General features: G+C 36.6%; 1 long non-coding RNA gene across 4 annotated transcripts in view; it reads right to left on the bottom strand.

Annotated features, from left to right (window-relative positions):
• The window catches only part of LOC134732324 (uncharacterized), a 364,373-nt gene extending 353,558 nt beyond the window's left edge, over positions 1-10,815 (bottom strand). For all 4 annotated transcript variants that reach the window (XR_010115359.1, XR_010115362.1, XR_010115360.1 and 1 more), the window contains exon 1: positions 10,449-10,815. This is a non-coding gene — a long non-coding RNA (uncharacterized lncRNA). The remainder of the gene's footprint in view (positions 1-10,448) is intronic.
• Between the last annotated feature and the right edge of the window lie 3,151 nt (positions 10,816-13,966).

The following is a 13,966-nucleotide window of genomic DNA, read 5'->3' as shown; positions in this document are numbered from 1 at the left end:
TCAGACAAAAGAAAATGTCTGTGAATACTGTATGTATTTCCAGTTGGTCACTCCAATCTCTACCTCCATCCCACCCTAAACCCTCTTTATCACTCCTATTAAAGCAACAAGGGGCCACTAATCTCAAACAGACAGTGTGTGTTCCCAGAGCATTCTCTCCTTCATCACTCATCACATCTCAGCCCTTATTCAGGCCATAAATGCACTTTCTGACCCTGAAAGGTTCACATCCCCCCAAAATATTTAAATTGAAAAGGTCACAATATTCAGGCCTCTATGTCCTGGAAATTCCTTTTCCTTCATTTTATTTAACTTCTCTTTATATGATACCTTCCCCTAGAAAGTAGTTTTGCATTCTAACAATGACCTTACAAGGCCCAATGGGAGGTGATATTTTTCAGGCTAAGTAGTACCATCTGGTTAACTCAAGGAAGGTGGTCACTTAGTCTGCCTTTTTACAGAGCCCACTCTGGCAGAGAGAGGAGTGACCCTGGATTACAGGTAATCTCTCTTGCTCTGCTCTGATTGTTTCTGAATGTGCAGGTGCTGAAAAATCAATAAACAAATTATGTGTGTATGTATATATCTGCTCATCATTTATATATACATATATGCATTTACTTTTTAATAAAAGGAGGGTTGGAGGATGAGATTACTATATAATCAAAGTCTGTGGAACCACAATATTCATCGAAAACACAATAGTAAGTAGAAGTAATTCTATTGCATCTGATATAACAGAGTCAAAAGTCTTTTTTAAATTTGTTGCTTTGAAAATTGTATGACTTTTTCCATTTTGAAATGGAAATTTCATCACCTTGCTGTCAGCCATTAAGACACTAAGAAATATACAAGGAATCAGGAGAAGGAAAGAAGAAATAGAAGTTATACCAAGTTGCTTTAAACAGTGCGTGAAAATAAAAATTCATTAACATATGCTTTAACCAAAGTGAAGAAAATAGCTGGATTTTCTGAGTCATAAACTAGAATACCAAAACTTATAGTGAGGCCAGTCTATGGGAAATAATTAAAATACAAGCAAATGATTATTTTGTGTAAGGTGCTCTGCTAAACACATAAAATGCATGATAGGTTTAATCCTCACAACAATTCTACCAAGCAAGTGTTTTCATATCTCTACTTTAGAAATAAGCAAAAGAAGGCTGGGCGTGGTGGCTCATGCCTGTAATCCCAGCACTTTGGGAGGCCGAGGCGGGCGGATCACGAGGTCAGGAGATCGAGACCACGGTGAAATCCCGTCTCTACTAAAAATACAAAAAAATTAGCCGGGCGTGGTGGTGGGCGCCTGTAGTCCCAGCTACTCGGAGAGGCTGAGGCAGGAGAATTGCTTGAACCCGGGAGGCGGACCTTGCAGTGAGCCGAGATTGCGCCACTGCACTCCAGCCTGGGCGACAGAGCGAGACTCCGTCTCAAAAAAAAAAAAGAAATAAGCAAAAGATTAGTGAAGTTAGAAATCTGCCCCAAGTCACACAACTAGAAATGATAGAGTGAATTTAGAATGTAGATCTCTCCAATTCTAAAGCCCAGAACGTAAAACAGTGCAAGATATAAAGCAACTTCTTAATAAATATTATCAGTGTTACTTAAATACTACATGGTACTGTTTTCTGCCTGGCTATAGCAGGCCATGCACATAGGTAGACCTGACTGCCACACAGCTATTGTAATTTGTGGGTTCTGCAGGCTCCATTCAAATGAATAATATACTCATTCTCAGATAAATTTTATACCCCACTCCTAGCTTATAGCCCTTTAACTCAATTACTTTATTTACAGAAAAGTCCAAATTATCCTGGGGAGCATAACCCTTAAAGAAGAAGCTTTATTGAGACTATACTGAAAGTAGGTGGAAGAGGAACCAGCATGAACATTATAACAAGGTGCAGAACTTACTTTGTAGATAAATTCCAATGCTATCCCCAACCCCCACACCCACTGAGGACCAATGGTAATGCCTTCAGAGTGACTTTCCCTATTTAATAGACTAGGACAGGCTTCATGAAAATAACAGTGTTTTCGGGACTCCCATACACCTTGTTTATTCAAAAGTATGATTACAGACAAAACACAGTTGGTAGTTGACATAAAAGAGGCTAGGGAAATTAGGGATTGGGCAGTTGATTGAGTAGGAAAGGAAGTTATTTTCCTTCTCTCCAACTTGGGAGGTTAGCTTCTATGTAGCTAGGTAATTGTCCAGGACTAATTTAGATAAAATAATAAATGGGACTATGACTCACATGCTTTTCTTTGCCACATAATGAAATGTTTTAATGCAATATGGCAAAAATGAACATCAACTTTAAAAGATATAGAAAAAAAAGAGTTTATAGAGTATTGGGGTGGCTGCCCATCAGTATTACCTATGGATGCAAACTTCCTGGCTTCCTTTTCCTATAACCCCTAGCTAAGGTGATTTTGATTCTAAATTCAAGTGTGAACCTAATATCTTCATTTGCAGTTGTTAGTAATTTCCAAATTAAAGAATTTGAGTGAAAGACAAATGAGAGGAGCTGTAAAATTGTCTATCAAGCTATCATTTTACATGAGAAATCTACAAACCACTAATGTGTTGTTCTTTTTTTATTTTTCAATTCTCTGTGGTATTAAATTAAATAATATAATACATACTCATAAAAAAGCAAATAATTTTTCAACTACAAAGTGCGAAAATTCACTTATTTCCACCCTAATATCTTTTATAATTTTCAGAGTTTTAGCCCTCAATATACTTTACAAATGCATGCAGATTATGTATGTATTTTCTGTAAAAACAGGAATACACTGTCCATATTATTTCAAAAGCTGCTTTAAGTTTTTCTTATTTTTTAATTGCAGAAAAATACATAACACATAAACCCAACCATCTTAATCATTTTAAATGTGCAGTTCATTAATGTTAAGTACATTCACATTGTTGGGCATCCAACTTCCAAAACTCTCTTCAACTTGTGCAACTGAAACTCTATACCCATTAAAAAGCAGCTTCTCATTCCCCTCTCTCCTGCCCCCAGCTTATCGCCTACTTTCTCTATGAATTTGATTACTCTAAGTACCTCGCACAGTACTTGATTTTTTCGTGTGGCTGGCATATTTCACTTGGCATAATATCAACAGGGTTCATCCATGTTGCAGAATTTGTCAAAATTTTGCTCCTTTTTAAAAATTGAGTAATGTCCCATTGTGTGTGTATATCCCATTTTGTTTATCCATTCATGTATCAGTGAACAGCTGGGCTACTTCCATGTTTTGGCTGTTGTTCTATAATACTTCTATGAACATGGATATATGACTATCTCTTTGAGACCCAGCTTTTCATTTCTTTAAAAATAAGAAAGAAATATACCCCAGTCCAGAAGTGGGATTGCTGGGTTATATGCTAATTCTATTTTCTGTTTTTTGAGGAACCACCATACTGTTTCTATAGCAGCTATATCTATTTTACATTTCCATCAGCAATGTACAAGGATTCCAATTTTTCCACATTTAGGCCAACACTCGGTTAGGTGTTTTTGCCATTTTACTTGAAGAATTTTTTATTATTATACTTTAAGTTCTGGGGTACATGTGCAGAACATGCACGTTTGTTACATAGGTATACACGTGCCATGGAGGTTTGCTGCACCCATCAACCCGTCATCTACATTAGGTATTTATCTCAGTGATATCCCTCCCCTAGCCCCCCACCCCCCAACAGTCCTCAGTGTGTGATGTTCCCCTCCCTGTATCCATGCGTTCTCATTGTTCAACTTCCACTTATGAGTGAGAACATGTGGTGTTTGGCTTTCTGTTCTTCTGTTAGTTTGCTGAGAATGATGGTTTCCAGCTTCATCCATGTCCCCGCAAAGGACATGAACTCATCCTTTTTATGGCTGCATAGTATTCCATGGGGTATATGTGTCACATTTTCTTTATCCAGTCTATCATTGATGGGCATTTGGGTTGGTTCCAAGTCTTTGCTATTGTGAATAGTGCTGCAATAATTGTCTTTATAGTAGAATGATTTATAATCCTTTGGGTATATACCCATTAATGGGATTGCTGGGTCAAGTGGTATTTCTGGTTCTAGATCTTTGAGGAATTGCCACACTGTCTTCCACAATGGTTGAACTAATTTACCCTCCCACCAACAGTGTAAAAGCATTCCTATTTCTCCACATCCTCTCCAGCATCTGTTGTTTCCTGACTTTTTAATGATCGCCATTCTAACTGGCATAAGATGGTTTTTCACTGTGGTTTTGATTTGCATCTATCTAATGACCAGTGATGATGAGGTTTTTTTCATGTATGTTGGCTGCATAAATGTCTTCTTTTGAAAAGTGTTTGTTCATATCCTTTGCCCACTTTTTGATGGAGTTAGTTTTTTCTTGTAAATTTGTTTAAGTTATTTGTAGATTCTGGATATTAGCCCTTTGTCAGATGGAGAGATTGCAAAAATTTTCTCCCATTTTGTAGGTTGCCTGTTTACTCTGATGATAGTTTATTTTGCTGTGCAGAAGCTCTTTAATTTAATTAGACCCCAATTGTCAATTTTGGCTTTTTGCCATTATTTTTGGTGTTTTAGTTATGAAGTCTTTGCCCACGCCTATGTCCTGAATAGTATTGCCTAGGTTTTCTTCTAGGGTTGTTACAGTTTCAGGTCTTAAGTTTAAGTCTTCAATCCATCTTGAGTTAATTTTTGAATAAGGTGTAAGGAAGGGGTCCAGTTTCAGTTTTCTGCATATGGCTACCCAGTTTTCCCAACACCATTTATTAAATAGGGAATCTTTCCCCATTGCTTGTTTTTGTCAGGTTTGTCAAAGATCAGATAGTTGTGGATGTGTGGAGTTATTTCTGAGGTCTCTGTTCTGTTTCATTGGTCTATATCTCTGTTTTGGTACCAATACCATGCTGTTTTGGTTACTGTAGTCTTGTAGTATAGTTTGAAGTCAGGTAGCATGATGCCTCCAGAGTTTTTTTTTTTTTTTTTTTTTGGCTTAGGATTATCTTGGCCATGCAGGCTCTTTTTTGGTTCCATATGAAATTTAAAGTCGTTTTTTCCGATTCTGTGAAGAAAGTCAATGGCAGCTTGATGGGGATAGCACTGAATCTGTAAATTACTTTGGGTGGTATGCCCATTTTCACGATATTGATTCTTCCTATCCATGAGCATGGAATGTTTTTCCATTTATTTGTGTCTTCTCTTATTTCCTTGAGCAGTGGTTTGTAGTTCTCCTTGAAGAGGTCCTTCACATCCCTTGTAAGTTGGATTCCTAGGTATTTTATTCTCTTTGTAGCAATTGTGAATGGGAGTTCGCTCATGATTTGGCTCTCTGTTTGTCTGTTATTGGTGTATAGGAATGCTGTGATTTTTGCACTGTGACATATTATAGTATGTCATTGTGGTTTTGTTTTGTATTCCCTAAAGATTAATGATATTGAGCATCTTCTCATGTGCTTATTGGCCATTTGTATGTCTCCTTTGGAGAAATGTCTATTCAATCTCATTTTTGAATTGAGATTTTATTGTTGTCATTGAGTTTTAGGAATGCTCTGTACATCCTGGATGTTTCTCTCTTACCAGGTACATAATTTGCAAATGTTTTCTTTCATTCTGTAGGCTGCTTTTTTTTATTTCATTGACAGTTTCCTTTCATGCACAAAAGGTTTTGTTTTGTTTTGTTTGTTTGTTTTTATGGGGTGATATCTCGTTCTGTCACTCAGGCTGGAGTGCAGTGGCCCGATCTTGGCCCACTGAGACCTCCGCCACCCCAGTTCAAGTGATTCTGGTGCCTCAGCCTCCTTAGTAGCTATAATTACAGGCTCTTACTACGATGCCAGGCTAATTTTTGTATTTTTTGTAAGAATGGGGTTTCACCATGTTGGCCAGACTGGTCTCAAACTCCTGGCCTCAAGTGATCCCCCTACTTCTGCCTCCCAAAGTGCTGCTATTACAGGCGTGAGCCACCTCACTCGGCCAAAAGTTTTTAATTTTGATGATGTTCAGTTTGTCTATTTTTATTTAGTTGCCTGTACCTTTGGTATCACATAGATAATCTACTTTAATCTACTTTTCAATATTAGATATAATTTCTGGTCACTACATATAGATACGTATCACTGTTTTTAATTGCTATGTGGGGTTCAACAATATGCATGTAAGATAACTATGTATTCCTTTATCAATGAACATTTGTGTTATTTCTAACATTTTATTATTATAAAATCTGCTGTAATAAATATCATTGTCATATATTTTTTCATATGTGTAATTTTTTCTACATACTGTTATTAGAAAGAGTATCAATGCTTTAAAGGGAAGGTACACTTTGTTATGCTGATATATCCTACTAAATTGCCCTTAAGATTATACTATTTATAATGTAACATTTCCTTCATCCCCTTGACTACAATAGTTACTATCTCTCATTCTAAATTTTTAATGAAATGGGTCAGAAATGACATATTATTATTCCCTTAATTTGAATTATCATGTATTTTAATGTGTTAATACAATTTTATTGCTATTACCTCAAGATATTAGTCATTTGCTTTTAGCCCATTTGTTGTTTTTATTACATTTCACCTTAAAAATTTGTAGATTCTTCTTTGTTATAAATATTTATTTTGTATTTTTTAAAAATTTTCTTCAAATTATGGTGCTATTGTTTAAACTTTTAATGAAAGTAAATGTTATGTTTCTTAACCTTGTTTTGCCATAGTATTTGTTAATGCTTTTATACTTAGACAAGTAAATATTTTATCTTGCTTCACAGTATTGTTTATGACTTTTGAAAACTTTTCATATCTCCAAGTTTATAAAAATATTTTCTTACATTTTTATTCTACCATAGGCTAATGATCACACCTACCAAGCCTAGTAAAATGTGAGAAGCAATACATGAGAATGTGAATACCAGGAGGCAGAGATCACGGGGGTCTATTTGAAAGGCTGGTTACCACAGCCTACAAACAAAGTCTTGAGCCATATGATAACTTTGCTAGTAATGCAGTCATTTAATGTTATATCCCCACGGACATCCTGAAAGCAATAATTTTCTAGAAAACCAATTATTTAAGCAGGTATTATCCACCAGTTTTGTAAACATATATAGACATACAAATATAAACATATATTTGATTTGATAGAAAACAAATTTTTTTGAGCTTATGAAGCCACTGATTTTAAATTACACCACTATAATAAAGAAAAACAAAAAGAGAAAGAGAAAGAAAAAAGTTACAAATTATAGAGAAAAAAACAAAAAGTTACAAATTATAATTGAAAGACACATCAAATTTAAGGTCAGATGTTTAATCAACATCTTAATGCTTTATTTTAAAATGTCCACATTGAGATTTATGAGATATAATAAGTTACCTGTTAAAAACTAGTTTCATCCACAGAACTTTCAATCACTCTAAGATATGTATAATTACTTTAAAGTAAATTGATTAAATTCTCCAGTGGAAAAAAAATAAGAGTGACTGAATGGATTTTTAAAAATCCAACTAAATTCTGCCTTTAAGAGACTCACTTTCCCTTTGAGAACACATGTAGACTAAAAATAAAGGAACAAAAAAATGATATTACATGTAAATGGAAACCAAAAGAGAACAGAAGTAGCTATACTTATTGTTGTAGTACATTTTAGCTGGTATAATAAAATACCGTAAGTAGGGAAGCTTTTAAGTAACAGAAACTAATTTCTCACAGTTCCGTAGGCTGGGAAGTCCAAGATCAAAATACTTGCAGATTTAGTGTCTGGTGAGGGACCATTTTCTGTTTCATGAATAATATCTTCTAGTTGTGTCCTCACAACCAGAAATCATTTTCCTCACAACAGAAACTATTTTCTGTCTCATGAATGATACCTTCTAGGTGCTTCCTCATAAAGGGGTGAACAAGCTCTTTGGGGTCTATTTAATAACGGCAATAATTATATTCATGAGGGATTTGTTCCCATGACCTAATCACTTTCAAATGGCCCAACCTCCTAATACCATCATCTTGGGGGTAGAATTTCAACACATGAATTTTGGGGGGAACATCAGCATTTAAATCATAGCCTTTATATTAGACAAAATAGACTCTAAGTCAAAAACTGTAAAAAGAGACAAAGAAGGTCATTATATAATAATAAAGGAGTCAGCTTATGAAAAGAATATAACAATTGTAACTATATATGCACCCAACATTGGAGCACCTATAAATGAGAAGTAAATATTAAGAGTTCTGAAGGGAGAAATAGAGAATGATACAATAGTAGTAAGGGACTTCTATATGCCACATTCAACAATTTGTAGATTATCAAGATGTAAATCAATAAGAAAACTTTGGACATGGATTTCACTGTAGACCAAATGGACCTAACAGACAAATACAGATAATTCCATCCAACAGCATCAGAATACACATGCTTCTCAAGCACACATGGAACATTCTCCAGGATAGATCATGTGTTAGCCTACAAAACAAGTTTTAACAAATTTAAGAAGATTAAGATCATAGTAAGTTTATTTTCTGACCATAATTTTATGAAACCAAACATCAACAACAGAAGGAAGATGAGTATATTCGCAAATAAGTGAAAATTTAATACCATACTCCTAAACAACCAATGGGTCGATGAAGATATCAAAAAGGAAATGGAAAAATTATTTGAAACAAAAGAGGAAACACAAGATACCAACATTTATGGGATGCAGCAAAAGCAATTCTAAAGGGGATGCTTCAAGCAATAAAGGCCTATATAAAGAAAATAAAAAGTCTCAAAAAAAAACCTTAACTTTACATGTTAAGGACCCACAAAAATAAAATAAGCCCAAAGTTAGTAGAAGGAAGAAAATAACAAAGATCAGAGCAGAAATAAATAAAATAAGATTTTTTTTAAATAGAAAAAAATATACTGAGTTGGATTTTTGAAAAGATAAAATTAACAAACTGTTAGGTAGACTGACTAAGAAAAAAGGAGAGAAAGAGGAGACATTACAATTGATGTCACAGAAATGCAAAGAATCTAATATGGTTTGGCTCCGTGTCACCACCCAAATCTCATCTTGTAACTCCCACAATTCCCATGTGTTGTGGGAGGAACCTGATGGGAGTTGATTGAATCATGGGGGCGGGTCTTTTCTATGCTGTTCTTGTGATAGTGAGTCAGTCTCCTGAGATCTGATAGTTTTAAAACAGGAGTGTTCCTGCACAAACTCTCTTCTCCTGTCTGCCATCAGGTGAGACATGCCTTTCACCTTCCACCATGATTGTGAGGCCTCCTAGCCACGTGGAACTGCAAGTCCAATAAACCTCTTTATTTTGTAAATTGCCCAGTCTCTGATATGTCTTTATCAGCAGCATGAAAACAGACTAATACAGAATCTTAAGACACTACTATGAACAATTGTACACCAAAAATTGGATATCCTAGATGAAATGGGTAAGTTGCTAAAAAAAAAAAAAAACCCATGACATGTGTTCACCTATGTAACAAAACTTTACATGTAACCCAAAACCTAAAATACAAGTATAAAAAATTAAAAACAAAATTAGTAATCAAAAACCTCCCTCAAAGAAAAGACCAGGAACAAATGGCTTCATTGGTAAATTGCACATCCTAACATTTAAGGAAGAATAAAGGCCAATATTTCTCAAAGTCTTTCAAAAAATTAAAAAGGTGAGAACACTTCCAAACTCACTTTTCGGGCCAGCATTACCCAGACACTAAAGCAAGACAAAGATACTACAAGAAAAGGAAATTATATGCCAATATATGATGAATTTAGACGCAAAATTCCTCAATAAAATACTAGCAAACTGAATTCACCATCACATTAAAAGGATCATACACCAGGATCAAATTCCTGGAATACAGGACTGTTTCAACATATGCAAATCTCAAATATATACAGAACACTAAAATAATAAATAATAAAATGATCACAATAGATGCAGAAAAAGCATTTGACAAAATTTGCTATCCTTTATGATAAAAATTGAATAAATAAAATAGAGAAGGAATGTATCTCAACACAATAAAGGCCACATATCACACGCCCACAATTAACATCATACTCAATTATAAAGAGATGAAAATTTTTTCTTTAAGATTAGGAACAAAATAAAGAGGCCCACTCTCACCACTCTTATTCAACATAGTACTTGAGGTCCTGATCAAAGCAATTAGTGATAGCAGCAGGAAGCAGAAAAATTCTTAGGAGGAATGGTTGGGTCCCCAGTGAAACCTGACCTTCAAGCCAAAGACAGCCTGGAGCCTAAAAACCAGGCTACCAGTTCCAAGTAGGATTGGCAACCTGGAGTAAGAACTTTCTTGATGCCTTTCAGCCAATCAAATGGTGGTTTTCCAGGCCTGCCCATGAACCAATTGGCATACACTTCCTCCATTCTGAGCCCACGAAAACTCCAGGCTCAGCCACACGTCAGGATTACCCACCTGCGGGTAGGGGCAACTCACTCCAGTCTCCTCTCTGCTGAGAACTTCTCCACTTTGCTCACCCTCCAGTTGTCTATGTAACCCCATTCTTCTGGATGTCACACAAGAAGTCAGGACCTGCTGAATGGCGGGCGTGAGAAGAGCTGTAATGTTTTCCTGGCTGCCTCGCCCAGCTGCGGACAGGAGCGAAAGGGGCTGTAACACGTTCCTGGCCAGCTCCCCGAGCTGCGGGAGGTGACATGCTCCTGTTCGTTGGACTGAGGGAGGGAAAAGCCGCAACCCTTCTGGAAGCCAAGACCCTGGGACTTCTTGGGTCGGAGCTGTAACACTGTAGACCTTCCGTCGTCTTCTGGTGTCCGGCAGCTGCCCCATGTGACCGGAAGTGGCGGCTCGGCTGAGCCAGCCGGGAAGCAGCCGTCCAGAGCGAGGTGGCGGGAGTGAACTAGCTGAAAAATGTAATCCGCCACCCATGGCTTGCTGTGCTGTGGGCGGCAGTTATGAGAGAGCTCTAGCACATCCCCCCACCCCTTGGGGCTCCGTTGTTGCTGGTGTCTCCGAGTTTCGGGGCGTCACCGTGTTCCCCTCGTCCCGATGTCGGCGTCTGCATCAAAAGCTGCTTGTAGTATGCCTGGTCCAGCCGCAGCCTCAACAGAAACAGTGCCTACGTCAGTGCGTGGAGCTTCTTGCCCTGCCACAGCAGCCAGTGTGCTTAGCTGTGCACAGTGGCCTGACTCTGCGCTCGCTCACTCACACACCGCTCGCTGCTCTGCACCTGGCTCGCCCGTAGTGGGCGTAGGATCCAGGCCAGGAGTATGAGCGTAGCCTGCTGGGCCAAGTAAGCAGAACGAGCCCAGTGGGCACAAGCAAACTCAAGTAGAGGCACTGATGGCCACAGTTGTTTCAGGCTGGCGAAGCGACACCCAAAGGATCCTGTGATATTAGGCAAGCAAAGTAAATAAAAAGCAGCTAAGTAGAAAAAGAAAAGTTAAATCGTCTCTGCAGGTGACATGATCTTTTGCATCAAAAACTCTCGATATTCCACAAAAAAACGTGTTAGAACTAGTAAACTAATTCAGTAAAGTTGCAGGATACAAAATGGACATACAAAAATCCGTTGTGTTTTGAGGCACTATCTAAAAACTGTCCAATTTACTATAACATCAAAAAGGATAAAATACTAAAGAAAAAATTTAATCGAGGGTAGAAGATATGAAAACTCAAAACTATAAAGCATTCATGAAAGAAATTGAAGAAGATATAAATAAATAGAAATATATTCTGTGAATAAATAGAAAATATCACTAATTTAAAATGTTCATACTACACAAATTTATCTACAGATTCAATGCAATCTCCATCAAAATTTCAATGATATTTTCATAGAAATAAAAGACAAATACTAAAATGTATATGGCTCCACAAAGACCTCAAATAGCTAAAGCAATTTTGAGAAAAAAGATCAAAACTGGAGGCAACACACTTCTTCACTTAAAATTATATTACAAGCATAGTAATCAAAACAGTTTGGTTCTGGCATAAAAATATACTTATAGACCAATGGAACAGAGCCTAGAAATACATTCATGAATACATAGTCAATTCATCTTCAACAAAGTCACTAAGCATACACAATGAAGAAAGGATACTCCTTTCAACAAACAGTGTTTACAAATATGGATGTCCACACACACCAAAAAAATGAAATTGGATCTTTATTTTACATCATACACAAAAGTTAACTCAAAATGGGTTAAAGATATAAGTGTATTACCTAAAACTCTAAAACTCCTTGAAGAAAACATATAGAAGAAGCTCCAGGACATTGGTCTTGACAATAATTTTCTGGATATGACACCAAAAGCACAGTCACCAAAAGCAAAAATAAATAAAGAAGTAGGATTACATTAAAGTTTCTGAATAGCAATAAAGCAAAATAAAAATTAAAAAAGGAAACCCAATAAATAGGTGAAAATATTTGCATTCATCTGATAAATTAATATCCAAAACATGTAGGAAACTCATACGACTCAGTAGCAAAAAAACAAAACAAAACAAAAAACTACAAATGATCAAACCACATGCACAAAGAAAGAGAGGCGTGACTAAGAATCTCATCTTCTTACCCTACCTGTATTTCACAGTGGCTGAAGTGTAGGATTTACAGCCTACAGAGGGATGAGATAAAATAAGATTTTTTTTTTTTTTCAGACTGAGTCTCACTTTGTCGCCAGGCCAGAGTGCAGTGCCATGATCTCAGCTCACTGCAACCCCCGCCTCCCAGGTTCAAGTGATTCTCCTGCCTCAGCCTCCTGAGTAGCTGGAACTAGAGGCACGCGCCACCATCCCCAGCTAATTTTTGTATTTCTAGTAGAGACAGGGTTTCACCATGTTGACCAGGATGGTCTCAATCTCTTGACCTCCTGATCTGCCTGCCTTGGCCTCTCAACGTGCTAGGATTACAGGTGTGAGCCACCATGCCCGGCCAATAAAATGAGAGTTCAAAACTGAATTGCTTGATTTGCTATGCTATTCATTCTTGACTATTCATTATGTAGGTGATTGAGGGAAAAAAAATTGTTTTTAACACATAGCAATCACATCTTGAGTTTTGTTTAAGAAAATATCTCTGATGCCACAAAAGAGAATTAAATGAAAGAAAATTAGACTAGACATAGATTAGTTAAAGCAAACACACAACACACCCAGGCAAATAAATATATATGTGTACAAACATCTGTCTTTAATTTCCTTTAAAATTTTACACCCAGACTTCAGAATCTTATGTATAAGAAACAACTCAAGCCCATCCTGTACAGACATTTATATATTCAATGATATAAAGATTTTTTTAATTCATAGCTTTATGAGGATAATTCTATAAAATTAATAAGCCTACTTTTTGTTTCTAGAAACATGTCAAGCAATATGTTCTCAAAAATAGTGAAACAAAACATCTACAAAAGCTGGACAAATTTTTGTTAAAAAATTGTTTTTTTCTTTTAAATTTCAAATTGTATTTCAGATATGAGGGTATATGTACAGGTTTGTTATATGGGCATATTGCACCCAGGTAGTGAGCATACTACCCAATAGGTAGTCAGAAAATCATATGTTTTTTAAAGTCAAAGATGTTTCTACTAAACTGAAAGATACGTCTCCAGGTGTCAATACAACCCATAAAAATTAAAGAAAGAGAAGTTCCTGGACACAAGCCTATTAATTTGAGCCCAAATGTATGTGTGCCGTGGTGGGTTCCCTCTATGGAATGTGCAATATGAGGGTTTGTAGGTTCTCTATTGGTGGGTTCCCTCTATTCCTAGTGACCACACAAGGGGTAGTAGAGTATGTAACATGCAAAATGAGGGTGTGGAGGATCACATATCATAGCGAGAATAGATTACCATCATTTTGTCCATAAGCGAAGAGAGGCAACTGTGTGAATTGATCATCCTACCTGATATGGTCTGGCTCTGTGTCTCCACCCAAATCTCATCTTGAATGAGAATCTGAATTTTGAT

This window comes from Symphalangus syndactylus, chromosome 14 (genome assembly GCF_028878055.3).
Source record: "Symphalangus syndactylus isolate Jambi chromosome 14, NHGRI_mSymSyn1-v2.1_pri, whole genome shotgun sequence".
Classification (NCBI taxonomy): Eukaryota; Metazoa; Chordata; class Mammalia; order Primates; family Hylobatidae; genus Symphalangus; species Symphalangus syndactylus.
This window is presented reverse-complemented; position numbering and strand designations above follow the sequence as displayed.